Genomic DNA, 26,824 nt, shown 5'->3' with positions numbered 1-26,824 from the left:
ACAACACAATCTTCTTAAAAATGCCACTAAATTGGTATATCTTGTGTAACAAAAAAATAACACTAAAAGGGAGTCCAATAGCTGCTTGATGTTTTATTTCAATCATAAAAGAAAGATAAAAAACCTATAGCGCCGTAGAGCAGCTATGGTCAAATATATGATGTTTTCTTTATTAGGTATTTTTGAGTTAAATATATTGAAAGGTGTTATCAGTGATTTTAGAGACAGCAATCTCAATGCCAGGTGACTATATGAACGCAGATCCTGGTCATCATCTCTTATGTAAAAACTACTCTCACATCTTATATCACGACACAATGGAAATTTACAAGAGGTAACCTGCTCTTACAATTTCTTTATTGTACAAAAACACCCAAAACTGTATACCATATTCCATAACCCGACTAGAGACTTGCAAAGTGACTTATAAATGTGTCTTCCATAACTTGTCCCCTTAGCTGGAAATGTTCCAGACGTGTATCACTAGACAAATATATACGTTCTAAATGCAACATGGTTCATAACAAGTTAACAAAAAGTCATATGCTAATGGTCTATGTTTCACCCCCAATGGGGAAAGGTACAATGAAATTCTTAGGTGACATTGCATTGGATTGTTTTCAAGATAACTTTGAACCTTTTAAAATATAACTTTATTTTTTTTATTATAATTTAATATAATCCATAGTATAGGACAAGGGAACAAATTTTGCTTCACTAAGAATTTCTCCTGTCTTTACTACTTATCTGATTCATTCTATCAGTTTACAATGGGTTCTATGGATGGGGGCAGGGGATATGAAAATAAGAAAAATAGAAATAAGAAGGCTTGTACAGCATTAAATGGGTCATTTCTTTCAGGAGAAGGCTGGATAGGAATTCCTGATAACCCAGCCCTGTTGTGAAAAAGAACCGTCTCACTATGTTTCTGAAGTCTATATATTTGAGGAGCTGTCCTTTTCCTTCACCTCCCCTCCCACTTTTCTTTTATAAATGATATTGCAAAGCTTGTTATCTTCACTTGAACTATGGATTTATGACAAAAAAAAATCTAAGTTTAGTTACACCTTAAGAGAACTGGAGATCAGTTGAGTGTGGACACATTTGTACCTTCATGTAATGGACCGCTATGCCCATTTGTTTATTCAAAAGATTTTATTTTTATTCCTTTTGATAAAAATGAAAATGAATGGCACACATTTCCAAATGTAAGGCATACATTAGCAGGCTTGGCAATAATCTGAAAAAAGACAAATCAAAAGCAAATGGATCTATCAGACAAAAGCCAACTGTATAAAGCATTTGATCTGACATACGGAAGATATAGAGGGCATTAAGTTATTTTGTTTTAGAAAAAAAAATAAATACAGATGTGTCTACTCATATCTTAGTTAAAATTTGGTTAATAACTTCAATATCTCATGAAACCGATTCAATACAATATCACAAAACCTTAAAGGGCTACAACTCACAGCACAACCATGCATGTCAATGGTAGTTGCAAGATCTCAGGTTTTCAAGCTCTGCTATACCTGCAGAGAAGCATTTTTATCTGATAATATTTATTTCAAAGATTATTTCTATTGCCTGTACAATTCACTTGTTCAAAGTTTGTTGAAATGACTGTATATTTAAGTTACCTCTTGTATAGAGATGAGCGAACACTAAAATGTTCGAGGTTCGAAATTCGATTCGAACAGCCGCTCACTGTTCGAGTGTTCGAATGGGTTTCGAACCCCATTATAGTCTATGGGGAACATAAACTCGTTAAGGGGGAAACCCAAATTCGTGTCTGGAGGGTCACCAAGTCCACTATGACACCCCAGGAAATGATACCAACACCCTGGAATGACACTGGGACAGCAGGGGAAGCATGTCTGGGAGCATAAAAGTCACTTTATTTCATGGAAATCCCTGTCAGTTTGCGATTTTCGCAAGCTAACTTTTCCCCATAGAAATGCATTGGCCAGTGCTGATTGGCCAGAGTACGGAACTCGACCAATCAGCGCTGGCTCTGCTGGAGGAGGCGGAGTCTAAGATAGCTCCACACCAGTCTCCATTCAGGTCCGACCTTAGACTCCGCCTCCTCCGGCAGAGCCAGCGCTGATTGGCCGAAGGCTGGCCAATGCATTCCTATGCGAATGCAGACTTAGCAGTGCTGAGTCAGTTTTGCTCAACTACACATCTGATGCACACTCGGCACTGCTACATCAGATGTAGCAATCTGATGTAGCAGAGCCGAGGGTGCACTAGAACCCCTGTGCAAACTCAGTTCACGCTAATAGAATGCATTGGCCAGCGCTGATTGGCCAATGCATTCTATTAGCCCGATGAAGTAGAGCTGAATGTGTGTGCTAAGCACACACATTCAGCACTGCTTCATCACGCCAATACAATGCATTAGCCAGTGCTGATTGGCCAGAGTACGGAATTCGGCCAATCAGCGCTGGCCAATGCATTCTATTAGCCCGATGAAGTAGAGCTGAATGTGTGTGCTAAGCACACACATTCAGCACTGCTTCATCACGCCAATACAATGCATTAGCCAGTGCTGATTGGCCAGAGTACGGAATTCGGCCAATCAGCGCTGGCTCTGCTGGAGGAGGCGGAGTCTAAGATCGCTCCACACCAGTCTCCATTCAGGTCCGACCTTAGACTCCGCCTCCTCCGGCAGAGCCAGCGCTGATTGGCCGAAGGCTGGCCAATGCATTCCTATGCGAATGCAGACTTAGCAGTGCTGAGTCAGTTTTGCTCAACTACACATCTGATGCACACTCGGCACTGCTACATCAGATGTAGCAATCTGATGTAGCAGAGCCGAGGGTGCACTAGAACCCCTGTGCAAACTCAGTTCACGCTAATAGAATGCATTGGCCAGCGCTGATTGGCCAATGCATTCTATTAGCCCGATGAAGTAGAGCTGAATGTGTGTGCTAAGCACACACATTCAGCACTGCTTCATCACGCCAATACAATGCATTAGCCAGTGCTGATTGGCCAGAGTACGGAATTCGGCCAATCAGCGCTGGCTCTGCTGGAGGAGGCGGAGTCTAAGGTCGGACCTGAATGGAGACTGGTGTGGAGCGATCTTAGACTCCGCCTCCTCCAGCAGAGCCAGCGCTGATTGGCCGAATTCCGTACTCTGGCCAATCAGCGCTGGCCAATGCATTCTATTAGCTTGATGAAGCAGAGTGTGCACAAGGGTTCAAGCGCACCCTCGGCTCTGATGTAGCAGAGCTGAGGCTGCACAAGGGTTCAAGCGCACCCTCGGCTCTGATGTAGGAGAGCCGAGGGTGCACTTGAACCCTTGTGCACCCTCAGCTCTGCTACATCAGAGCCGAGGGTGCGCTTGAACCCTTGTGCACACTCTGCTTCATCAAGCTAATAGAATGCATTGGCCAGCGCTGATTGGCCAATGTATTCTATTAGCCTGATGAAGTAGAGCTGAATGTGTGTGCTAAGCACACACATTCAGCTCTACTTCATCGGGCTAATAGAATGCATTGGCCAGCGCTGATTGGCCAGAGTACGGAACTCGACCAATCAGCGCTGGCTCTGCTGGAGGAGGCGGAGTCTAAGATCGCTCCACACCAGTCTCCATTCAGGTCCGACCTTAGACTCCGCCTCCTCCAGCAGAGCCAGCGCTGATTGGCCGAATTCCGTACTCTGGCCAATCAGCACTGGCTAATGCATTGTATTGGCGTGATGAAGCAGTGCTGAATGTGTGTGCTTAGCACACACATTCAGCTCTACTTCATCGGGCTAATAGAATGCATTGGCCAATCAGCGCTGGCCAATGCATTCTATTAGCGTGAACTGAGTTTGCACAGGGGTTCTAGTGCACCCTCGGCTCTGCTACATCAGATTGCTACATCTGATGTAGCAGTGCCGAGTGTGCATCAGATGTGTAGTTGAGCAAAACTGACTCAGCACTGCTAAGTCTGCATTCGCATAGGAATGCATTGGCCAGCCTTCGGCCAATCAGCGCTGGCTCTGCCGGAGGAGGCGGAGTCTAAGGTCGGACCTGAATGGAGACTGGTGTGGAGCGATCTTAGACTCCGCCTCCTCCAGCAGAGCCAGCGCTGATTGGTCGAGTTCCGTACTCTGGCCAATCAGCGCTGGCCAATGCATTCTATTAGCCCGATGAAGTAGAGCTGAATGTGTGTGCTTAGCACACACATTCAGCTCTACTTAATCAGGCTAATAGAATACATTGGCCAATCAGCGCTGGCCAATGCATTCTATTAGCTTGATGAAGCAGAGTGTGCACAAGGGTTCAAGCGCACCCTCGGCTCTGATGTAGCAGAGCTGAGGGTGCACAAGGGTTCAAGTGCACCCTCGGCTCTCCTACATCAGAGCCGAGGGTGCGCTTGAACCCTTGTGCAGCCTCGGCTCTGCTACATCAGAGCCGAGGGTGCGCTTGAACCCTTGTGCACACTCTGCTTCATCAAGCTAATAGAATGCATTGGCCAGCACTGATTGGCCAGAGTACGGAATTCGGCCAATCAGCGCTGGCCAATGCATCCCTATGGGAAAAAGTTTATCTCACAAAAATCACAATTACACACCCGATAGAGCCCCAAAAAGTTATTTTTAATAACATTCCCCCCTAAATAAAGGTTATCCCTAGCTATCCCTGCCTGTACAGCTATCCCTGTCTCATAGTCACAAAGTTCACATTCTCATATGACCCGGATTTGAAATCCACTATTCGTCTAAAATGGAGGTCACCTGATTTCGGCAGCCAATGACTTTTTCCAATTTTTTTCAATGCCCCCAGTGTCGTAGTTCCTGTCCCACCTCCCCTGCGCTGTTATTGGTGCAAAAAAGGCGCCAGGGAAGGTGGGAGGGGAATCGAATTTTGGCGCACTTTACCACGTGGTGTTCGATTCGATTCGAACATGGCGAACACCCTGATATCCGATCGAACATGTGTTCGATAGAACACTGTTCGCTCATCTCTACTCTTGTACACTAGTATGAAAAAACATCTCCAATGTGTATAGGTCATAAATTGTATTCCTATATACTATGAAAAATTGTGATTATTTCAAATATATTTCATATGTAAAATTTTTCATCACTCTTTATAAATGATCTTAGAGTGAACTTACACATAGGTGGAGTGTTCATAGCAGAAGTACAACATATTTGTTTTATCAAAATGGTTGAAACCTTGACAGACCCCCTATAGAGTCCATTTGTTACGTCTCAGAACAGAATAGTAGCAAACTGGTTTATATAGGCATACAAATTAAACACATGCTTTCTAGTTCACTTATTTTATTTGCCTAATAGGCAGATGGATGATAGCAGGGCAGCTATCCCTATTAAGCCAGGTTCAAACGGGTGTTTTTTGGACCAGATTTTGACGGGGAGGCTGCCTGAGGATATGGTCAAAAAAATGGCTAGGCACGACTGGATGCCGGTGTAGTGCATACTGTGCACCACCATCCAGTCATGGCATTCCCCTCCGGGTTAAGCCCAAATTAATGGGCTTAGTCGGGAGGGAGGTGTCGCGCCGTGGATATTGTGGCGGATTCAACCACACAATCCGCCACAAGAAACGGCACATTGCTTCTTTTTTCCGCTCTTGGAAAAAGGAACCCAATGAATTCCATATCAAAATCCTGACCAAAAAACCCAGCTTAACTCATCCAAACTACGACTGCCTAGAGCCAGAGTTTTCCTCACAGGACGCCTCACAGGATACCTAGAGACCCTCGGAATTTGTCCTAGCAGAAACTCAGGGACACAACATCTACACACCGACAAACACCACCACACAGACACCCTCATGGTAGACCACAGAGTAAACAGATTAAGCTAAGTTTCAGAGCCAAAGAGACAGAAGAACCACAGGTCACAGTAGTAGATGATCACAAAAGTTTAACCAGCTAGAAACTGGAGCAAACCCCTAGCTTATATAGCACACCAGAGGGTAGGGCAGAACCTGAGGAAAACCCCTACCAAACCACAGACTTCACAACAGACAGAAATTATACATTGCCAGTCTGGACCAGCCCCCTAACACCATTATTGGTCAATGATGTCCGCAGGTCACCACTTGAATTCTGCGTGCAGCAGATCTATCACCATTTCATGTATTCCATTACAAATAGATGATACCAATTTACTGCAAACAAAGCATAAAAACATAAAAATATCAGGGATCAGGCCAAGATCTGACTGTGAGAGATTGAAACTTTCTTGCACGTATCTCTTTGAAAGACTGGAAAAGATATGCAGTTATGGTTAAAATGGATGTTTATTTCGGGAACTTGGTGAAAGCTGTATGGACTGAGAAATTGTTGTTGTTTTGTTTTTTCATTCCTAAATTTAGGATTCCTTGAAATGAAATGTTAGAACCCGCTGCAGTTCCTTTAGATGCTTTATACATAAAAACAGATGTGGTAACAACAGTAAACTTTAAATTGATTGAAATCACGTTTAATAGCTTACACAAAAGCGGTAATGGCCCATAGTTATACTTCTGGCCATTAGGTACCAAATCAGGTGATTGCTTCAATTAATGAGTATGTTGTCAAGTAATACCATTTAATACGCATTACACATGCCTCCTTTGCACATTACGAGCAGATGGTTCCAAATTATACAGACGCTCTCGGTTATGCATCTTTTTCCACTAAAACCTGGCCAGCAAGGAAAGATATTTTTAAGAAAATATGTTATTTTAAAAGGTCACTTTGCTTATGCGTTCTCCGTCCTTATTTTGTAGAGTGTACAATTTTACAGCACTGCTTAGGTGCAGCTATGGATATTTATGTCAGCCAATTCTCAGCAGTGGCAGCTCTTTTATATTTAATTCATACATTATTATAGATGATATGCTTATCTTGGTTTGGCAAGGAAACAAAGAAGACAAAGAGAAGAATTTAAAAGGTCATGAAGGAAATATACACAGATGGTTAAGAGACCGCATTTAATAAGTTCTGAAGCAAATATTCACAGAAGTAAGGCTTTAGCTTTCATAATCACTGTAAGTACTATTGGTACAAAGTGACCATTTTGTTTGATTCAAAGAAGATTTTAAAATATTCAGAAAAGATACGTAGTTTGTAGAATCGAGTTATTAGTAAAAGCTGGCAAAGTAATGACAAAATTCTGAGGGTAAAATGGTCAGTACACCTGTCCTCTGAGTATACAGATTGAATTGTCCAATGCATGGACTTGCAGGGCTCCAAGTTACAAATCAAGAGGGTATTGGGCACTTGGTTAAAATCAATGTCTATAATATTATATAATAAAATTATATAATATTATATTATATATTATATAATAAATTTATATAAAATTAAAATCATAGTTCACTATAAGCACCACAGCTATGATTTTAATTTTGTGTATGTACCTTGGATAACAAGGCTAAGGCTATATGTCAGTCTTGTCTTATAACCAAAGTGATACATAGTACAATAGATTTCCACCACTGATACAATAAATATCAATCAAGTCAAACTAACATCACTAGTATATTAAAATGTAACATTTAATTATATCATTAAATATGGTACAAATATAGAGATGAGCGAGTAGTATTCGATCAAGTAGGTATTCGATCGAATACTACAGTATTTGAAATACTCGTACCCCATCAAATACCACTCGCTATTCACAGTAAAAATTCGATTCAGAACCAGCTTTGATTGGCCAAATGCTATACAGTGTATAGTATTCGGCCAATCAATGCTGGTTCTGCAGGACGAGTAAAAGTAAAGCAGAAGGAGTCCGGGCCCACATACAGATAAAGAACCGTACAGAGCAGGACACGGTGCGGAGAGAATGATATACCCGCAGGATGGTACCTTTGAGTAGCAATCCCCAGCATCCCTCCTGCAGAACCAGCGTTGATTGGCTGAATGCTATACAGTGTATAGCATTCGGCCAATCAACGCTGGTTCTGCAGGAGGCTCGTCTTTGACAGTCAAAACTTCAGCATCAATGACATCCCTGCAGAAATCCCACGGCCACAGAAGGGTTAATCCCCCATGTGTAGAGCCCTGCACACCAGTGGTGCCCGCACAGCCACTTATCTTCTACATGACAGCAGCCAGCCATTGTACATGAAGTGGAGAACTTACCTGAAGCAGGTAGTCAGCTCGCCTGTAGACTTCAGGCAGGGGTACTCGGTGGTGTAAGTCTTAAGATCGGACCACAATGTAGACTGCTCTAATGTTAAATATGCAGTCTACATTGTGGTCTGATCTTAGACTCCGCCTCGTCAAAGACGAGCTTCCTGCAGAACCAATAACCGCACTCCTGCCCAAGTACCGCACTCTCCTTTGCTCCTTCTCAACACTCTCCTCCTGCTACTCGTGGACTTGGTGAGTCCCATTTATAGAATCGTGGTTTCCCCTGAAACGAGCATTTGATTCCCATAGGCTATAATGGGATTCGATATTCGATCGAGTAGTCGAATATTGAGGACTACTCGAATTGAATATTCGAATCTCGAGTATTTAACAACACGCTCATCTCTATACAAATATAATAGTACATGGGAAGAATATGCAAATCTCTTTTCCATGATATAATTAGGAAGTCAGTGCCTCAGTCATGCAGTCCAATAAGGGCGCTCCCTGAGGATGTGCAAGTCTGTCTTCCATGATGTAATTAGGGTCAGGGGATAATCATACACATTAGAGAGAGTGTGTGCCTACATAGGCGTACGGAGACTTACAAGTCATTCCTGCTCCGCTAGTGATTCTGGGTAAAAAATATACAAATCTATTCTCCAGGATGTAATTAGGAGAACAGTGCCTCTGTATGCTGCCCTTTAGGGACAGCCCCCTTAACATGCATGACTCAGTACCTCACACCTTCTGCCGTTACATAGGAAAAAGCATTGGCATTAGTGCATTGGCCCAATTTCGAGAAAAAGGTAATAGTCGGGTACCACAGAAATGGTTGATCCTTAAGGGACATAGCAAGCCAACTGAATTAACCAAAATCGACAGTGGCTTATGTGATTACGAAGTAAAAGGTGAACGGTGATTGTTGGAATGTGCCCCGAGTCGGCAGACCCCGAAACTGGGTGATAGAGACCGATGAGTGCTGGCCAGAGAAACCGCACCCAGCAGATGGCTCACATACACCAGGAGTTTCACCAGGCATCCAGGAGTATAGTGTCCATCAATACCATCCATAAGGAAGCATCTGCTGGGCTCTACCAACTATTGTATATGAATAAATATTGTTTTTCTATTCTACCACAGGTGACCAAATACTTATTGGTAGACAGTGTATAATTAACATGCCCCACGTGTATATTGGACCCCTTATTGCCCCACGCAGTAAAATGTCCCCCATATTATGCCTCCATGCTACTTAATTACCTGTTTATTATTCCCTGTATAGTATAATGCCCCTTTATGCCTTTTACAGTTTAATTGCTCTTTAAACCCTATACAGTATTATGACCCCTATATGCCCCATACAGTATAATCTCCTCCTTATGCCCCAAACACTATTATCCACCATTCCCTCATATAATGATACCTTATGTCCCCATACAGTAATATATCCTCTTCTGTCCCCATATAATGTCTCCTTATGCTCACATACAGTACAACTGCCCCTCATGTCACCATATACTACAATGGACTCTTATGTCTCCATGTGATAGCCCCTTACACAATCATACATCTAATGGCCACTTATGCAACCATGCATCTAATACCCCCATTTAATGACCCATCATGACCCCCATACAGTACAATATCCCCATATACACCCATATAATGTTTCTTTATCTCTACATGTAATGGCCCTGTTGTACTGTATGTCCCCAAACAATACAATGACCCACTTATGCCCCCAAATAATGGCCCCTTATCCTTGCCCCCACCTAATGCTTTACAATGCCTTCCAGGAATCTGCCATAGAGCATAATTGCCAGCTTATTATGCTACACAGTAAAATGGTTCCCTTATGTTGTCATACAGTATAATTTGCTCCTTGTTCCCTCATATAATGGTCCCTTATGACCCAAACAGTACAATGGCACCATATGCCTCCATATGATGGTCCCTTTTGCCTACATGCAATGTCCCTTTATGCCCCCATATAATGTCCTCTTATGCCCCCATATAATAGCATGTTATGTCCCAAAAGATCAGAACGGCCCGCTTATTAAGATAAGATAAGATAAGATATTCCTTTAATAGTCCCACAATGGGGAAATTTCAGTGATACAGTTTCATAGATGTACAATAGTATATAACAAGAGAGAAAACACATAGAAGCTCATGGCAGATAGAGAAATCCTAGGAATCATAGCAACTAAAACGAAAGAAACACAGACACACTGCAGGATCATTTAGTTCTCTGTGCGGAGTGATGTTAATAATACAGCCGAATGTGGTTGGAGGACATGAGGAGGAGGGCACAGCATGTAGATATAACAGGCAGAAAAACATTTTTTGCAGAGGTGGGGGACATATGCAGCTATCATGATAACATGTGGCAGTTCCTTTGGTACGTAGTGAGATCTCCTGCTCACAGCTGATAGTTCGGTATCTTACATCAGCACTATTGTCCATTAACCACAAAAAAAAATGCCCCAAATGTCCTTCATCACAAGCCCTCCTCCTCCTCCTTCCTCCTTACCACTGTGTTCTACTTCCCCAAAGAAGTCTGAAGCCATCCAGGTAGACAGGGTGCTGCTTTCTTGCCAAGCTTCCATAGCTCCTGGGGTAGGTGGGTGATGGTAGGTTCCCAGGCTGTAGCAGAGTCCCACGTGTCCACAGTAATAGAAAGAAATACCAGTCAGCTGTAGCATCTTCACACATCAGCAATAGACGCCAGAAATCATCTCCTTGAACGAAGAAGTCCACACTTCCATGTAGGTTTTCCTCCATGCCGCATGGTGTCCTGGGGGAATGGTAACAGGCACATGTGCTCCAGGTCTTCAGTCATTGTCCATGCTTTAACAATAGATACAAAAGGAACAAAAAACTCCACAGGGTCTTCCATTCGATTTATAGTTGCTAATTCATAGTGCTAGTTTCTTGGTTACAGGATTTTTGAAGTTACAGAGAAAAAGAGTGAGAAAGGAAAGATAAGGTTGCTCCAAGCTTGGAGCCCTGTATCGTGGCAGCCACTAAGGGCGCCAGGAAGAGGAGGAGCTCCCTTATATGGCATGTGTGCCCCCACCCCTCTTTATAATGCTTTTAATGCTCCAGGTAAGTTCAGATTTCATTATTAACAACCCCTCCTAACATCTCAGACTTCTCTCTCTTTCTCTCTGCTCTGTCACCGGAGCACTTAACCATGTCAGTGCAGGGGCAGGGAGTCCGAGGAGCAAATATGGTGAGTGATAAAATCTGCACTTACTGCTCACTCCTGCAATGGGTGCAACGAGTACTTACATCTGTATGGATGGGCTAAGTGGGCTGTATATATACACTATATACATTACTGTATATACACTCTGTGTGTATATGTATATATATATATATATATATATATATATATATATATACTGTATGTATATATATATACACACACACACTATATATTTACTATGCACACTGTCACTGAATAAAAATAGTGATCCTATTGGGAGAAAAGGTCGGCCATGAAAGGAGCTGTTTCTAAATATGTGGGCTTTTAGTTTTTTCCATTTAATTGGTCCCGCATCAGCTCATTATGCAATGGGTCAACATGGCATAACATAGCTAATTATCACAACACAGCAGTGTCTAAATGGTTCTTTTCTACCTACCTAAAGTGCCAAAACACTACATGTGGCCATTAGACAGCAGCAGAACTGCTATTTAATTAGTTAGAAAATGATGGAATCCTAACTTCCCCAAAGACCTTGGAAGACAGCTCCTGCATTTCAATGATCACTGACACTGCTCGCTCACAAGCCATCATGAAAAATTAATTTCCGATATTCAATAATAGTAATGCTTCTGTCTTAAGTATTGTTAGATTGCAAAGGGAATTAAGAAGACATTTCATCTCATTTGGTTACTCTCCAAATATTAAAACACCTGAAAACCTATCAAAGTTTATGCAAAAGAAAAAAATCATATTGTATTACGTGATTAATTTGTGATCAGTCATATGTGAAAAGAGATATTTAAGTATATCTCCCATTGAAAGGAAAAGCTTGACTCCTGAATCCTTATGTGTAGTGTTATAAGCTACTGCAAGTCATCCGTGTTTAAAGGGGTTATCCCATTTTTAATATCGATCTTTAGGATAGGCCATCAGTCTTAGATCAGACCCCCAGACCCCACAGGTCACCTATATTTAGATAGTGCAGTAATGTTTAAGCTGCTCACTTGCCATACAAACGGCAGTGTAGGTATTGTCCTAGTGCAGTCTTTCAGACAGTGCTGCAGTACCTATACTCGGCGCTACAATTTATCAAACATTGTTATTGTCTTTGAGTACATCAAATGACCACAGTCAGGGTCAGGCACCAAGGAACAAAGCGCCCTTGTGCACGAATTGTGTAAACCTACCCCCCTTTCCTTCAACCCTCCTGATGTCCACTATATCCAACACGTTTGTGATTAATTTCTATCAAATGACTAGTACAGGGATTCATTTGTAAGGGAAGGAACCCTGTACTAGCTGCTGGTAGTGCACCAAAACTCAATTTTATTAATAATTGTGGGGCATCTCTAGTAATTCATGTTCTAGAAAATGGTTTAAGATGGGTTACTCACAGATATAACTCAGCTTTAGATAACAAGTAATAACCCAGAGTAACCTCGACCACATTAAACTATTATGTTACTTTATATTTATTTATTTATTTATTTTTGTTATTTAGTTTTTCTTTTTATTTGTAAAGAACTTTATTTCTTTTTTGTTGCTGCCGACTTTAAGACAAGGGCAACACAGCAAAACACATGCACTAAGGGACCGTTCACATGGCGGAACCTTTTTTTGCTGTGTGAGTTTTCTGCGCGGCTAGATGCAAAGGGATGCCGATGAAGTGCCCCATCAGCAGCGCCACTTTAACCATAGGGTCAACTGTGCACTTGCACCAGGCCCTATGGTAGTGGGGTCCCTTTTGGACAGTGGAAAAGTCGTCCATTTGTTGTCCCGCTGTCCAGGGCAGTGGGTCATTTCAGCGTCCACACATTGGTGTCTGTAGCACAAAGATGAGTTGAAGCAAGTGATGAAATAGGGAGCCGTCTGCTCCCTTCTTCACCACCCGGCCATTGTCTTTGCTCGAGGTGTCCTGGGAGCATTAGGCGTGATGTAGTGATGTCACTTACATCACGCCTGCTACTCCTTAAAGACTCTGGGACCAAATAGGAGTAAATGGGGGAATGGGGAAAGGTGAGTATTAAGGTTTGTTTTTCTATCTGATATATACAGTTGGGGATATAAAACTGTGGGGGGCAACCTATGGGGTGGGGGGACATGATACTGTGGGGGAAACCTGAGGGGTAGGGGGACATGATACTATGGGGGCAACTTCAGGGTGAACACATGACACTGTGGAAGCAACCAGGGTGGCGAGGGTATATGAATCTGGAAGGGGTGACCTGGAGGGGGGCATGAAAGTGTGGGGGAAACAGGACACCGAGGGAGAAACTTGTGGGGTGAGGGGGTGCATGATACTGTGGTAGCAATCTGGGGGGGCATGATACTGTGGTAGAAATATGGGGGGGGGGATATGACACTGTGGGTGCAACCTGAAGGGAGTCACAAAAATGTGGAGGAAACTTGGAAGGGGACATTATTAGGGGCATTATATTGTATGGGGCCACTAGGGAGGCATTATACTGTGTGAGAGCCACTAAGGGGCATTATACTATGTGGGGCTCATTGAGGGGGCATTATAATTTGTGCGTGTCAAGTATTTCTAAGGTGTGTTGATGGGGGGCACACTTATGAAACCTTCGCACAAGGCCCACCAATGTGTTAAAATTGGCCTACCTATCAATGTCTTCTGATGTCAGGCAGAATCGCCAAAGAGAACAATGAGCCATGCTGGACTCCAGGAAAGGTGAGTAACAATGATTTTTGTCCTGATAACTCATAAACTCATATAAGTGTAAAATGAATGTAGTGTTAATTCAAGCTACTTTAAGTGTTAACATACAGCTCAGATACAAAAATTAAGATTTAAACAGTTTTATTTGAGAATGCATCAACTTTTAAACAATGACATTGTAAGTCAATCACAATCAAGGTCCAACCCTTGTTGACATACATACAGACTAACCATTATTATTATTATTTTTTTTTTTTTCAAAACTCATTTTGCAATACTGATTATCATCATTCACATTACTCCCTGTCCCCATTAGGGCTCACAATCTAAACTTGTAAATACAGTTTGCCATGCGGTGCTCACCGGGTCTAGGGTCAGGGAAATCACCATTCCTCTAGACCAGTGGTTCTTAACCAGGGTTCGATCGAACCCTGGGCCCTATGCACGGTTCATTTTGTGTACCAGTAAAAAAACATATACATATGTCTTAAATTTGGAAATAAATCATATTTGATTTATCACTAAAGGGGGCTTCGGTGAATGTGCATATGAAACTGGTGGGTTCGGTACCTCAAACAAGGTTACGAACCACTGCACTAAACCTTCAGGTTGTGGAAGAGTCCAAACTGCATGAAGCACCTCATGGGGCCCATTCTAATGAAGACAATGTCCTCTGCCCGATTCCAAAACTTTGAGGGACCACTCAAAGAAAGGGGCAGTCGATCCAAAGCCACAGACGGTCGTCTTCATCCTGTGTTTTTATCTATTCACATTACAATTTATGTGAATTTGTTTAACCTGTAAGGAAAAAAATTCCTACCTGACAGCACACTTCTATTGTCACCTGTATTTTACATTGTAAACCTCCACCAGCCTTCTAGAGGGCTATTTAATAGCTTCTTATTCATGCTATGGTCAAAACCAAGTTGACAAAGGGCTAGAGGGCTTGTGATAAGCGAATATTAGTTCTGTAAATATTCACTTGATTCAGGTGTAAAATGAAAAGTTAATAATGGTTATAAAGATCTGTTCAGACCCCAAATTATATTAAACTGAGGGCACCAGTTGTAGCAGTCACCAAACTTCTGATTCCTTTCTCGGTTTCGTCCACCATATTGCTGACATCACTGATGAGGTCTGTGTTTGGACTCACTGGTCACGTGGGGGGAAATGCACATCATCATACTCCAAAACTCCAGCACCTTTTTGTTAATGTTGATGTGATGACGCTGGTGTTTCCGAGCATGATGATGTGCATTTCCCCCAATGTGATCAATGAGACCAATCACACACCTCAGCAGTCATGCCATCAATATGAAGAACTGCAATGATGCCCGTCATTTTACAGAATCCAAACTTTTGGGGAGATTTATAACAAATGATGTTTGTTAGGAATACATGTGCTCATCTCTAGTCAGAAATTTAACCACACCCATTGTTGCTTGATTGCCTTGGTGACAAAGATCTCACTTAAGAGGGACAGTGTCCGAAATTTTGCACATATGCACTCCTTCCTACTTCTTGGGACATACACAGTGAAGCCAGGTGTACTAGTGTGAGATTTCGGATGCTGTTTCTCTAAAGTGAGACCTTCTCTGCCGTGCCAGTCATAGAACAATGGATACGATTAATTCTCTGACATATGACTGTTTAATGCTGCGGACTCACCGTAGCGTAGCGTAGTGTTTTTAATGTGAATTATATTGATTCTGGCAATAGCATCACTAGGAAGCTGATATGGGGAAAGTGTCACCAAAATTATTTTATTAATGTAAATTGCAGTTTATTAATTTATTAATTTTTTTTACATTTTTATTTTCCATATTTTTGGAAAATAAAATTCAGCAAATTGTTATTGAAAATCATAACATACATTTGAATATTTCCCATTGTTGGCCAGTAGTGGAATCATCATATTTGTACTATGTCAATGCACCAGACAGTACATGGATAATTTCTAATTGTAATATGACCTTGATTACAGAATTCTTGTCTAGCAGCCACAGCACAACTACATGTATATTACACACACAGCTCAACTACATACAGTTCTTGCATACAGCTAACTATACATGAACCTCAACTACATACATATCACAGAAACAGATTAACTTCATGCACATCAAACAGTCAACTACATATACATCACACACATGGCACAACTACATGCACATCACATACACTACTTAAAGGGATTCTATCAATAAAATCCCTTTTTAAGCTAAGTACATGTCGGAATAGCTTTAAGAAAGGCTATTCTTCTTTTATCTTTCATTTTCTGATCCCCGCCGCCATTCCTGAGAAATTTCTTCCATATGTAAATGATCTTTCACACATTACAGGGGAGCATCCCTTCTGCTGTCCAAAAACTCTCCAGCGATATCTCTGTCCTCTTCTCCTGGCTGCTTCTTCACTGCGTCATCAGCTGCATCTCAGCCAAAAGCGTCAACTGCACGTGTCCATCGGCCATTTTCCTGTACCTCTTACATGCGCAGCAAGTGTAGTCGACAATTTTGGTTGAAGATGTGGCCGATGACCCAGTGAAGAGGCAGTCAGGAGAAGAAGACAGATTGATTGCTGGAGAGTTTTCAGACAGCACAGGGGACGCTCCCCATAGTGATTAACACTACTGGTAGGGATCGCATTAGCTCAACAGATTTTTAATGGCACTCCGGGACGCTCATATGTTGGTAGCGCTACCCTATGCCCTAAACTGGGCTGCACTTACCCTCTACCTTTCTCAGCTCTGTTATGGACCTAACTATCTGCTATATTATACATTTGATTGAAGGTCCTGAGTCTTATCTGAACTGTGTGAATGGATAGTGGTGCATTTCCCTTCCTTACATGCCACATTGTTTTTCTTTATCATGTATATGTCTGTGTGAGTATGAATGATATCTAATTGTTGCATATTATGCTAATACCCCTGATAAGTTGTGTGTGTGATTGATTAACACCAACAAAACATGCATGTCGGGCTGTGCATTGTATGCTAGTTTATTTGGGCTGTGCATTGTATGCTAATTCACTTTTTCGGATTTCATATTCATTGACAATTAGTAGGGTTAGTGCCAGGGACCCTGGTCTAGGGAAAGATTCTGATCAGGGCATATACTGTTTAGGGCATTGTCCCTGAATAGGATTTATGGTGATCATAGTCCCTCTTCACTGGTATTTTTGGTTATTTTTCCTTTATTCTCTTTATTGGTGCACTTCTTTTGTGCTACCTGGAGTTTTCCTCTTCTTGGCATCCAGTCGCTGCACTCATCTTGGCCTTCCTATCGTTGTTATACGGTAAGACCCATTGGTTTTATTTTCAGGGGACCGCTGCGTTCCATTGTTTGCAGGAATGGTGAGTATATGCTTAACTTGGCCCGATTTTTGTGGGACTTTTTTAATGTTTATAATGAATGTATTTTATCCCTATCTGTATTAAAGGTTATGTTTTAGATGCTTATTGTTCTTTTGCAATTGTTGTCTCACCAGAGTGGAAAGCTGAAGCAAAGCTTCATGCACTGATCAGCCCTTTACTGTTTCCGCATAGTAGAAACCCCCATACTGGCCCCCACATGTTATAACATACACTTTCCTAGCCCAGTAGGGTATAATACCCCCTTATTGGCCCCTGTGAAGTGAGTGTTTGCTTTAGTTGTCACCATACAGTAACCTACCCTTTACAGCCCCAATACAGTAAGTTCCCCCAAACAGTGACTTAAAGGGATATTCCCACCTCACATACTCATCAGTCTTTACTGCTGTAAAATCTTCTTTCTTCCTGGTTTCTTGCATCATTTGGTGGGCGGGGTTTCACATGCAACCTGCCGTTTAGATCCGCCCCCAAATTCGTGTGTAGCTCCGCCCACCTATATTGGACTATGAAGTACAGGCAGCAGCAACTCCATTCTGTGTTACATACAGAGACTGCCTGTCTCTGCCATAATGAACACAATTGAATTAGCTAGCCTGATAACTGGGAGAACAGAAGAAATGAAAGCAGCTCCTCTCCCCTATCTGAGTGCAGGAAGCTAGGTCACATGGTGTAGACACAGGAATAGCTAGAGACACAGGCTCGCTCCCTGCACTTAGCCCCTCCTCCCTCCCCCCTGAGAGAAGCAGATACAGTGGGGCAAAAAAGTATTTAGTCAGTCACCAATAGTTCAAGTTCCACCACTTAAAAAGATGAGAGGCGTCTGTAATTTACATCATAGGTAGACCTCAACTATGAGAGACCAAATGAGAAAACAAATCCAGAAAATCACATTGTCTGATTTTGTAAGAATTTATTTGCAAATTATGGTGGAAAATAAGTATTTGGTCAGTAACAAAATTTCATCTCAATACTTTGTTATATATCCTTTGTTGGCAATGACAGAGGTCAAACGTTTTCTGTAAGTCTTCACAAGGTTGGCACACACTGTTGTTGGTATGTTGGCCCATTCCTCCATGCAGATTTCCTCTAGAGCAGTGATGTTTTGGGCTGTTGCTTGGCAACACGGACTTTCAACTCCCTCCAAAGGTTTTCTATAGGGTTGAGATCTGGAGACTGGCTAGGCCACTCCAGGACCTTGAAATGCTTCTTACAAAGCCACTCCTTCGTTGCCCTGGCGGTGTGCTTTGGATCATTGTCATGTTGAAAGACCCAGCCACGTTTCATCTTCAGTGCCCTTGCTGATGGAAGGAGGTTTGCACTCAAAATCTCACGATACATGGCCCCATTCATTCTTTCATGTACCCGGATCAGTTGTCCTGGCCCCTTTGCAGAGAAACAGCCCCAAAGCATGATGTTTCCACCCCCATGCTTTACAGTAGGTATGGTGTTTGATGGATGCAACTCAGTATTCTTTTTCCTCCAAACACGAAAAGTTGTGTTTCTACCAAACAGTTCCAGTTTGGTTTCATCAGACCATAGGACATTCTCCCAATACTCTTCTGGATCATCCAAATGCTCTCTAGCAAACTTCAGACGGGCCCGGACATGTACTGGCTTAAGCAGTGGGACACGTCTGGCACTGCAGGATCTGAGTCCCTGGCAGCGTAGTGTGTTACTGATGGTAGGCTTTGTTACATTGGTCCCAGCTCTCTGCAGTTCATTAACTAGGTCCCCCCACGTGGTTCTGGGATTTTTGCTCACCGTTCTTGTGATCATTTTGACCCCACGGGGTGAGATTTTGCGTGGAGCCCCAGATCGAGGGAGATTATCAGTGGTCTTGTATGTCTTCCATTTTCTAATTATTGCTCCCACAGTTGATTTCTTCAATCCAAGCTGGTTGCCTATTGCAGATTCAGTCTTCCCAGCCTGGTGCAGGGCTACAATTTTGTTTCTGGTGTCCTTTGACAGCTCTTTGGTCTTCACCATAGCGGAGTTTGGAGTCTGACTGTTTGAGGGTGTGCACAGGTGTCTTTTTATACTGATAACAAGTTTAAACAGGTGCCATTACTACAGGTAATGAGTGGAGGAAAGAGGAGACTCTTAAAGAAGAAGTTACAGGTCTGTGAGAGCCAGAAATCTTGATTGCTTGTAGGTGACCAAATACTTATTTTCCACCATAATTTGCAAATAAATTCTTACAAAATCAGACAATGTGATTTTCTGGATTTGTTTTCTCATTTTATCTCTCATAGTTGAGGTCTACCTATGATGTAAATTACAGACGCCTCATCTTTTTAAGTGGTGGAACTTGCACTATTGGTGACTGACTAAATACTTTTTTGCCCCACTGTACATCACTTGACTCATGAGCAGCTAAGTCAGGGCTGTGGCCACAAAGAATTGAATAAAGTATGATAGTGGACAAACAAAGCAGTTTTGCTGAAGTAGTGAATTTAGGAAAATTCTTACATCCACATTAACAAGCAGTATAGATAGGATCCTTGTGATGGAACAACCCCTTTAAGGCTGCTGCCTGTTAGATTACTCCAGCAGATAACAGCCATTGTTCACCTACCATTGCTTGCTCCATGGCATGATGTGCAATGCAGGGACCCATGCTAGCTGACGCCTGAGGAGGAAGTGGAGGAGGCTGCTGTGGGCAGTTGTGAGGATCAGTAAGTCAATAGCAGCTATTACTGCCTGGATTATGGCCTATTAAAAAAGCACATGTGGCTGTGGCCAAGCCCTCTAAAGAATCTTGACCCACCAGTAAAGCCACTGATATGTATCTATAACAATTGGTATTTATATGCATAGGCTGACCTCAGGCAAGATAGATGGCAAGATACCTGAGGCAAGATAGATGGCAGTCTTGTTGAAGGCAGACCCAGGGTACCTGATCAGGAACATCACTGCCCCCCAAAGGTGATGTGGGTGGGGATTAAGTATCAGCCATGTTTTTAAAACCCCTTAGATGCCACGGGCATGATTGACCATAGCATCAAAGGTGTTAACATCCACTATCAGAAATGTCTACTATATGTTTCATGCGTCCTGAGTAGATCCCATGACGATGACGTAATAGTCATATAATGGAGCATTAAGAGTCAAATTTCCGTGGCATACTATTACATCATTGAGAGTTTATTCTCATTGTAATATAATGTGGGAGCACATGCTGTCTCATAAGGAATTGAGAATGTATGTGTGCACATGCAAGAGCTGTAGAAAAGTGGATGTTATTCACCTCGAGACAAGACAAGTTGATGAACGTCGCAGTATTATACTTTATTGCTACTAGCTAAGATCCGTTTATTCCGATCAGTGTACTTTGCTTATTTTCTACAGCTATAATCCGATTGGTTACTCTATAAAGGTAACATGGCTGATTTACTTTTTATAGACTGTGAATCATTTACAAAAAGCAAAGACAAAAAGTAAAACATTCGCCGGGAACATAAAAGCTGCAATCTGGTTGCTGGGGGCAACACCTTCATATTTTATCTGTACTATTTTTATAAAGGAGTCCCAAAATCAATGTTATCTTCTAAGAGTAATACTTATCTAGACTCTAAAGTAGACATTGTATTGGTAACCATTATATTTTGTAAGACCAAGGGCACATGGACAAACTATATTTATACATAGTATTGCACTGAAAAAGAAAAACCGGATAAAATAAAGACTTTCAGTATCTTGGACCTATTTCTGCTATCATACTGCGAGGAAAGCTACCAAGTACACAGACAGCTCATTATAGTAATACGGTGATACGCCAAAAAATATGGTAACCTTCTTGTGAAGCTCATAAACAATGTGTTTCATTGCAAATGCAATTTTTTTTTTGCAACATTAACTTCAATGTAACAATATCTCTATTTATTTCTATAACGCAAAAAACTTAATTGTGATAATGATACTTTATAATGAGGATAATAGTTGTATATTACTATTATTCTCCGTTTCATTTTTTCCCCGTGTTTATCTCTCTGCCATTACAAGTCCCCGGTGATCTTCATCTTACTTTTTCTCCGTTTTTGGCCTTGTTATAAATTACTGTCACCAAAATAATTGATGCACCCGAATATCTACAATACTACATTCTCTTTAACATTTGACAAATCTGATGAAAACAAAGCGCTTTGATCATTTTACAAATACAAATGCATTAGTATTCATGGCATTGAAATCAATACGGCAGCATTACAGACTACCAGAAAGATGATTTATTGTTAGCAGCATACAGTTTGTAAGGTTATCAATTTTTAATGTTGCTGTAAAAGAATAGCAATGAATTAATCATATCAGGTAGAACAAACACAAGGGATATGAGCTCCATTCTAATTAATTTCCAGATAACGGGGGATTACATTTATGTGCCTTTAACTTAACCTCTTATTACGTCTCGGGAGAATTTTGTCTATAAATAAATCCAATCAAGATGGAAACAAAAGAAGAAATTGATCTTAACCTGAATTTAATATGCAAAAGGAAATGAGAAGCAAATAGTAAAGTAGATCACAAAGATTCAGTGAATCACGTGACAAAATAAACTATCTATGCTACAATAACTTTTTTTTTTATTAGTGTGACTTCTTTTTCACAATAGAATTTTTTAATTTTACAAAATGGGGCAAACAAACACATATAGGCATTAGAGATGAGCGAGTAGTACTCAATCGAGTAGGTATTTGATCGAATACTACGGTATTCTAAATACTCGTACTCGATCGAGTACCACTCGCTGTTCGAATGTAAAAGTTCGATGCAGAACCAGCATTGATTGGCCGAATGCTATACAGTCGGCCAATCAACGCTGGTTCTTCTCCTATCTTTAGAAGTCTTCTCCTTGCAGCTTCCCCGCGGCGTCTTCTGGCTCTTCATTCACTCTGCCAGGCATCGGGCCTGGCAAGAGCCGACTGCACATGTCTGCTTGTAGTGCGGGCATGCGCAGTCGGCTCTGCCCAGGCCCGATGCCTGGCAGAGTGAATGAAGAGCCGGAAGACGCCGCAGGGATGCTGCAAGGAGACTTCCCGGAGGATCCAGCCCGACCCTCACTCGTGGACTTGGTAAGTATAATTTGATTGAACGTTGCCTACCCCTGAAACGAGCATTTCCCCCCCCATAGACTATAATAGGGTTCAATATTCGATTCGAGTAGTCGAATATTGAGGGGCTACTCGAAACGAATATCGAACCTCAAACATTTTACTGTTCGCTCATCTTTAATAGGCATATACGTGCCTGACAAAACTAACTGCAACTTTTTTGCCATTGCTATTACTATTCATAGTCAAACATCTCATAACAGACCCTCATAAATAGAAATACCAGCCCAGTGCCCCATTGCATATTTCATATAGTCGGCCCATGAAATGTATTAGCCCATGAGGAAGTAATGGCAGAAACTATTTTAGATTTTAAAAAGAGCTGGATGCTTATCTAATAATAGAGGTCATGAAGGGTTATATTTTAGCATACCTTCAATCATTAAACAATATTTCATAAATGAATAGCACAGGTGAATGAAATGAACTTTGCACTACAGTCATGGCCAAAAGTTTTGAGAATGACACAAATATTATATTTTCCCATGATCTGCTGCCCTCTGGTTTTTATGTGTGTTTGTCAGATGTTTTTATCACATACAGAAATATAATTGCAATCATATTATGAGTAACAAAAGCTTATATTGACAGTTAGAATGAGTTAATGCAGCCAGTCAATATTTGCAGTGTTGACCCTTCTTCTTCAGGACCTCTGCAATTCTCCCTGGCATGCTCTCAATCAACTTCTGGACCAAATCCTGACTGATAGCAGTCCATTCTTGCACAATCAATGCTTGCATTTTGTCAGAATTAGTAGGTTTTTGTTTGTCCACCCGTCTCTTGATGATTGACCACAAGTTCTCAATGGGATTAAGATCTGGGGAGTTTCCAGGCCATGGACCCAAAATCTCTATGTTTTGTTCCCTGAGCCATTTAGTTATCACCTTTGCTTTATGGCAAGGTGCTCCATCATGCTGGAAAAGGCATTGTTGATCGCCAAACTACTCTTGGACGGTTGGGAGAAGTTGATCTTGGAGGACATTCTGGTGCCATTCTTTATTCATGGCTGTGTTTTTAGGCAAGACTGTGAGAGAGCCGATTCCCTTGGCTGAGAAGCAACCCCACACATGAATGGTTTCAGGATGCTTTACAGTTGGCATGAGACAAGACTGGTGGTAGCGCTCACCTCGTCTTCTCCGAATAAGCTGTTTTCCAGATGTCCCAAACAATCGAAAAGGGGATTCATCAGAGAAAATGACTTTACCCCAGTGCTCAGCAGTCCACTCCCTGTACCTTTTGCAGAATATCAGTCTGTCCCTGATGTTTTTTCTGGAGAGAAGTGGCTTCTTTGCTGCCCAAGAAATATTTGAATCCAGCATCCACGTAGAATAAAATAGAAAATCTTTATTTATCCATTAAAAAATTAAGTCCATACGACTAGAGGTGCTCCCTACCCCCGCACACCAAGAAACAAATGACGTCGGCTGACGCGTTTCAACACATGCGTGTCTTAGTCATAGCCTAGACAAACACACATAAAAACCAGAGGGCAGCAGATCATGGGAAAATATAATATTTGTGTCATTCTCAAAACTTTTGGCCGTGACTGTAGTGCAAAGTTCATTTCATTCACCTGTGCTATTCATTTATGAAATTTTTTAATGGATAAATAAAGATTTTCTATTTTATTCTACGTGGATGCTGGATTCAAATATTTCTTATACACGCCACTCCGAGTCAACGGGGATTCCTCTTCCGAGCACCCAATCTCATCGTCCAAACCGTGAGTGTGAATTGAACACATCAATGTGCTTGGATGTATATATCAAATTGGACTGATGTCATTTGAGTGATTCATTTGGGCCATTTCATCTCACATTTGATTGTGTCAAAGTCACATTGCAAATCTTTTATCGTGGATTGCAATATTTTGGGTGTATTTGTCAAGAAGGACTTTGTTTGGGCTGTGCATTCCTTTCCCCACATTTCCCTAAGCATTCTTTACTGCCCTCCTTGAGACCAGGCCTTGCTCCAAGAGTCTCCATCTCACAGTGCGTGCAGATGCACTCACACCTGTCTGCTGCCATTCCTGAGCAAGCTCTGCACTGCTGGTAGCCCGATCCCACAGCTGAAACACTTTTAAGAGACAGTCCTGGCGCTTGTTGGTCTTTCTTGGGTGCCCTGGAGCCTTTTTGCCAACAATGGAACCTCTCTCCTTGAAGTTCTTGATGATGCGATAGATTGTTGACTGAGGTGCAATCTTTCTAGCTGCGATACTCTTCCCTGTTAGGCCATTTTTGTAACAGTGCAATGATGACTGCATGTGTTTCTTTAGAGATAACCATGGTTAACAGAAGAGAAACAATGATGCCAAGCACCAGCCTCCTTTCAAAGTGTCCAGTGGTGTCATTCTTACTTAATCATGACAGATTGATCTCCAGCCCTGTCCTCATCAACACCCACACCTGTGTTAATGGAGCAATCACTGAAACGATGTTAGCTGGTCCTTTTAAGGCAGGGCTGCAATGATGTTGAAATGTGTTTTGGGGGATAAAGTTAATTTTTTAGGCAAATATTGACTTGGTAAGTAATTGCTGTTAAGCTGATCACTCTTTATAACATTCTGGAGTATATGCAAATTGCCATTAGAAAAACTGAAGCAGTAGGCTTTGTAAAAATTAATATTTGTATCATTCTCAAAACTTTTGGCCATGACTGTATATTGTATTAAAGAAATGTGATGCTTTCTCCATTTATCAGACTGAGTTATTTATTTTTTATATATATTAGCCTATGGAGAGGGGAGGATAAGGCTGCTGGAAAACATATAGATTTAACACAGAACGAGACAATAAATCAATTAGCCTGCAGAATAGAGATAAGCGAGTAGTATTCGATCGAATACCTCCCCTGCATAGTTATTGGTGTGAAAAAAGCACCAGGGAAGGTGGGAAGGGAATCGAATTTTTACTGTGTTTACCACGTGGTATTCGAACAAGTGCACCAATAACTATGCAGTGGAGGTATTCCATTGAATACTACTCGCTCATCTCTACAGCAGAACCTTCATAGAACTGTATGTGAGCTAAATATGGAGATGGGTCAATATGTAAACAAACAGTATGAAGTATGAATTGACCTCGACCAACTGTCCCCCCCCCCTGCATTTCCGCGCACACTATAATGCGCCATAGTGGCCCCTGCACACAGTATTATGCCCCATAGTGGCCCCTGCGCACAGCATTATGCCCCATAGTGGCCCCTGCACACAGTATTGTGCTCCATTGTGGGCATCCATGAACAATTATTATACTCTAGGAGGCCACACGGTGACTCAGTGGTTAACACTGCAGCCTTGCAGCGAAGGCGTCCTGGTGTTCAAATCCCGCCAAGGGCAAAAACCCATCTGCAAGGAGTTTGTATGTTCTCCCCGTGTTTGCATGGATTTCCACCCCATATTCCAAAAAGACATACTGATAGGGGGAAAAAAAATGTACATTGTGAGCTCTATGTGGGGCTCACAATCTACATTTAAAAAAACAAACAAACAAAAAACAATTATTATACTCTGGGGTCTTTCAGACCCCAGAGTACAATAATCAGAGACCCAGGGGGGATAAAAATATAAAAAAAACTGTGTTACTTACCTATCTCCCAGCTCTGCTGCATTCAGCCATCTTCAATGATGTTGGGAACGTCATGTGACCGGGGGGCCTGCGTCACAACGCATATGGATGCAGGTCCCGGTCATATGACGTCACACAGGTAGGCCCGAAGCATGCCCGGAGCACGGAGAGGTAAGTAACACTGTTTTTATGTTCCGTTACCTCTCCTGGATCTCCAATCATTATACATGGGGGTCTGAAAAGACCCCAGAGTATAATAGTGCTTGTGGGGCCTGCGGTGTCACTTACTGATCCTGGCCCCTGCCAGGATTGATAAGTAAGTAGGGCTCATTACCTGCTGGAGTTACTCCAGCCGATAACAGCGTATAAGGAAAAAAAAAATACCGGGGTAGCAGTGGTAGCGGTTGCCACGGTACCCAGGAGATTAGGGGGCCCGGCGCCCCCGATGGGTTTTTTAAAGATTTTTTTAAAATATATATATATATTTACTTACTGATTTCCGCTCTCACGGCCACCTGTGCTTCCCCTTCTACGGAAGCGGAGATGGCTGTGATCAAGAGCGGGGATCATTAAGCGAGGCCACAGGCCCGCGTACCCCACAAACACTGTTATCATCATACTCTGGGGTCTTTTCAGCCCCCCAAGTATAAGGATTGGAGGCCATGGGGAGGTGAGGGAACATAAAAAAAACACTGTCATTTACCTCTCATTCGCTTTGGCAATCTGCAGCCCTGTTTGGTGACGTCCCAGACATCATGCAGGCCAGGTCGACATCTTTAGGTATCACAAT

The sequence above is a fragment of the Leptodactylus fuscus genome, chromosome 1, assembly GCF_031893055.1.
Source record: "Leptodactylus fuscus isolate aLepFus1 chromosome 1, aLepFus1.hap2, whole genome shotgun sequence".
Taxonomy (NCBI): Eukaryota; Metazoa; Chordata; class Amphibia; order Anura; family Leptodactylidae; genus Leptodactylus; species Leptodactylus fuscus.
The sequence above is the reverse complement of the archived record's forward strand: the minus strand, read 5'-3'. Positions refer to the sequence as shown.